This window comes from Spinacia oleracea, chromosome 3 (assembly GCF_020520425.1).
Source record: "Spinacia oleracea cultivar Varoflay chromosome 3, BTI_SOV_V1, whole genome shotgun sequence".
NCBI lineage: Eukaryota > Viridiplantae > Streptophyta > Magnoliopsida > Caryophyllales > Amaranthaceae > Spinacia > Spinacia oleracea.
This window is the reverse complement of record NC_079489.1, coordinates 26,157,881-26,162,294: the sequence shown is the minus strand read 5'-3', so window position 1 is coordinate 26,162,294 and position 4,414 is coordinate 26,157,881. Positions and strand designations below refer to the sequence as shown.

Genomic DNA, 4,414 nt, shown 5'->3' with positions numbered 1-4,414 from the left:
CATGATAAGACGAACTCCATTTTCAATACCCACTTTGTGCTCAAAATGTAGCACACTACAACTCCCTCACCTCACTACTATTAGCTCCCCCAAGCTAGGCTTGGGACTAGTAACCAATGGTGTTTTTCATGGGCTTGTAATATGGCTAGTCACCGAATAAAAGGGCACAAGCAACAACATGGGTAGAAAAGGAGGGGACAAATGTATCTAATTTCATCTGAAGGCTACCTAAATAGAAAAATGCCTTCGTCCTCCACAATGTGCATGTATATGAGTCATAAAACACTACTAATAGTTGCAAATCAATACTCAAAATCAATGACACACCAGGAAGCTATCACACATCCTAACCAAATCAACTAGTCAAGCACCAAGTCCACAAATAGTTAGTCGGAGTTGACTCATGTTAAGGCATCAAAGCAATCGAATATCAAATCATGGCTAACACATCTACATTTCCCATCATCAAATACCAAGAATCAAAACAATTTTCGTTCAAGGGGCACAGGGAAGCATGATATTGTATTCATCGGAACGTATTTTTGTATTTTTTTTTTCAAAGCAATAAACTACTCTAGAAAACATTAAACACACCAAAATAAACACACAAAAATAAGTAAATGCAAAAATAACAGGAAAAACATACCTAATATGTACAAGTGAGTGAAACACCCCCCAAGCTAAATCAGACAATGTCCTCATTGGCTCAAGGGGTATCATGAGGAAAGTGAGAAACCCGTGGCTTATTTGTCGCTGATTCGCAAATCGCCCGATCGAGCAGCAGATGCCCGATCGGGCAGCAGATCGCCCGATCGGGCAAATTTCGAACCTTTTCGTTGAATCTGTGCGCGCCCGATCGGGCGAAATGCAATGCCTTGTTTTATTGACTTTTCTTAGCCCAGAATCCTTCCTTGACCTTTCTACGACGTCATCATCAACCGCCCGATCGGGCGGAATTTCGCCCGATCGGGTATTTCACTCGCCTTTTGTGTCGATCGGGCCACTTTCGCCCGGTCGGGCGATTTCCCAAATTTTTCTTTGTATCGACACGCGCCCGATCGGGCGCTCTTCGCCCGATCCGGGTCGGGCGAAATGCAAGCTGCTCCGTTTGGCTTTGATTCAACTTTTTCGAGCTTGGGGCCTTAGACCTGCATAACATTAAACACCAAAGCCGTAAAATACACTCATCTCGACTCTCCAATACCAAGGACTACACTGAATCACACACTTGATCAAAAATTATACTAAAACACACAAAACGAAAGCATAAAGTACACTACGGAAAGCAATAAATGGATAGTTAAGTACTCATCCCCTATTAGATTGGTGTAATGTCCCCATTACACAATCTCAGTTTATGCACAGACAACGAAAGGAAGGGGATGAGAGCCACGACAACTCATCGAATGGGGGCACCAAAGATGGTGCCATCTGGTATCAAATCAATTGCCTTGGATGAGCTATGTGGCGCGGGGGGTGACAGACCACGACCCCGATCATGAATGCGATGCCCACCGTTCACCGAACTTTCGGCCTTTCGGGTCTCAGCATCATCAAATCGTGCTTCCCTTCGAACCCATGCCGAAGAGTTCATACTCCGATTACCTCCACCTGCAAAACAATTTGAAACATGCTCTTTTTCCGAAGGATTGTTGGAGTTAGTATGAGTCAATTTAGTATTAAAATAATCATTAGAAACATTGACTCCAAAACATGACTCCTCTACCATAGGGCTCTTAGCAACATGGGTTAAATTGAAAGTAACCTTGTCATCCCCCACATTTAAGGTCAGCTTGCCATTCTTGACATCTATGATTGCCCCCGCAGTGTGTAGGAAAGGTCGACCTAAAATAATAGGGATCTGCCTGTCCTCTTCCATGTCCAACACAATAAAATCAACAGGGATAAAAAATTTACCTACTCTAACAGGCACATCTTCTAGAACACCTAGGGGGTATTTTACATATCAATCGGCCATTTGCAGAGTTATGTTGGTAACTTTTAAATCACCCATGTTCAATTTAGTACAGACAGCCAAGGGCATGACACTAACACTGGCACCTAAATCACATAAGGCTTTGTCAATAAAAAGGTTGCCAATATTACACGGGATAGAGAAACTCCCGGGGTCCTTCAACTTGGGTGGAGACTTATTTTGTAGTAAGGCACTACACTCTTCAGTAAATGCAACAGTCTCCACCTCACTAAATGCTCTCTTCCTAGTCAAGATGTCTTTCATGTATTTAGCATATGCAGGTACTTGAGTAATTAATTCAGTGAAAGAGACCGTTACCTGCAGATTCTTTACCACTTCTAAGAACTTACCAAACTGCTTGTCTAGCTTGTTCTTTAGCTAACGATGAGGGAAGGAAAGTTTGATAGGTGGAACTTGTATCTCAACTTTCTTCTCAACCCTTGTGTCAGCTTCCTTCTCTTTGACCACCTTCTCACTTTCTCTTGGCACAGCACCACTTACAGATACTTCAACCCCTTCCTCTATAGTCATAGGTGGCCCATCATACTCATATCCACTCCGGAAAGTGACAGCATTTACAGACTCTCTGGTCACAGGCTGTGAAGGGAGTTGACTCTTGGGTCTCTCTGCGAGAGTAGTAGCCATTTGTGCCAACTGTTTATCCATGATCTTGTTATGAGCAGTGAGGGCATCGATTTTGGCATCCTTTTCGCTCAGAGACTTCTGCAATTCTAACATCATATTCCGCATCTCAACAAGCATGGGATCAGGCTGTGTGGGTTGAGGCTGTGGAGGAAAGCCAGGTGGTCCACTAGGCTGCGGGTTGTAGTTACTTCGCGGTTGGTAGGGCTGCTGTGGTGGTGGTTGGTAAGGTTGTTGTGGTGGTGGAGGGTGTTGAATCTGGTGGGGGTTCTGAACATTAGTACTCCTATATGATAATAGGGGGTTGTTTTTATACCCTTCATTGTATGAGTTGGAGTACGGATTGTTCTGCTTGTAGGCCTGGAATGCATTGCATTGTTCAATAGAGCTCCTACATTCCGGTGCATAATGACCTTGCATCCCAGAACTATTACAGACATTTGCCAACTGAGCACTCATTGCGGTGACACTAGCTTGTTGGGTGGCTTGGGAAGATGCGTTTTGCATATTATCCAGCTTGTGATGTAGGGCAGTTAGCTGAGCAGTAAGCTGTTCAATAGAGTTCATCTCATGCTTAACACCACGAACGGCAAAACCTCTAGGATTCCCATATTGGGCACTATGGATCGCTATTTCCTCAATCACCTCTAAAGCTCTAGGCACCTCCAGTTGCATAAATCTCCCACTGGCAGCTGAATCCAAAAGACACCTAGACTCATTACCCAGACCATTATAGAACTGCTGAACCAGGAACCAGTCCTCCAAACCATGGTGTGGGCACTCTCTTTGCAAGTCCTTGAATCTTTCCCAAACCTCGAACAAACTCTCATCTGCTTGTTGAGAGATACCTAATATATGTCCCCTTAGACGAGCTGTCTTCTCAGGTGGGAAATATTTAACATAGAATGCAAGGGCCAAAGAATTCCAATCGGTGATTTTCATAGTTGCGCGGTTGAGACTATTAATCCATAGCTTTGCCTTCCCACTCATTGAAAATGGAAAGAGTATCTCCATAGTCTGCTCCGGTGTTAAATTCTTCTGCTTAATGGTGGCACAATACTGAATGAAAGACTGAATATGGAGATTAGGATCTTCACCCTTTTCCCCACCGAATTGGTGTCTCTCGATCATGTTTATCAGCTGGGGTTCGATCTTGAAATTCTCGACCGCAATGGAAGGCATGATTGCCTTGGGGAGCATAGACAGACTTGGTTTGGAGTAGTCTGTAAGCCTTGGCACAAGTGGGGGTAGCGGTGGTGGTGCTTGGTCACCCATCTCTGAATCTGTATGGAATAGATTGCTAATCAGATAGTCGGATTCAGAGTCAGAATAGTCTCTCAACTGTTTAACGAATCTACGCCGTCTACGAAAGGTCCGTTCAGGTTCAGGATCGAACGAAGTCAGATCGCTGGTATGGACAGTCCTGGGCATAAACAAGCAAAAACTAGAAAACAGTCGTGAGATCCGGTCTCAAGGAACGGGAGTCCCTTGGGAAGTAACAAACAATAATCTAGAAAAACAATTAATAACAGAAAATAAAACCGTTTCCCCGGCAACGGCGCCAAAATTTGACAGGCTAAATCGTACTCCTATCAAATATAAACCTAACGTTCACCAACTAAAAATATAGCAAGGGAAGCAGGGATCGTATCCACAGGGAAACATGCGTTCTTTCTACTATTAAATTACTAATCTAGACTACAGGTAACAAGAGTTTAGATTGGGTTGTGTATTAAACTAAAGAAAATAATCAAATCGGAAAATAACAATATTAAAGGAATCTAGGGCAGCGGTTCA

At 43.6% G+C, this 4,414-nt stretch overlaps 1 non-coding gene across 1 annotated transcript; it reads left to right on the top strand.

Moving 5' to 3' along the window:
• The first annotated feature begins 3,380 nt into the window (after nt 1–3,380).
• Nucleotides 3,381–3,487, top strand: LOC130471044 (small nucleolar RNA R71). The gene has a single exon (XR_008931738.1). It is a non-coding gene; the product is annotated as a small nucleolar RNA R71 (small nucleolar RNA).
• The last annotated feature ends 927 nt before the right edge of the window (nt 3,488–4,414 follow it).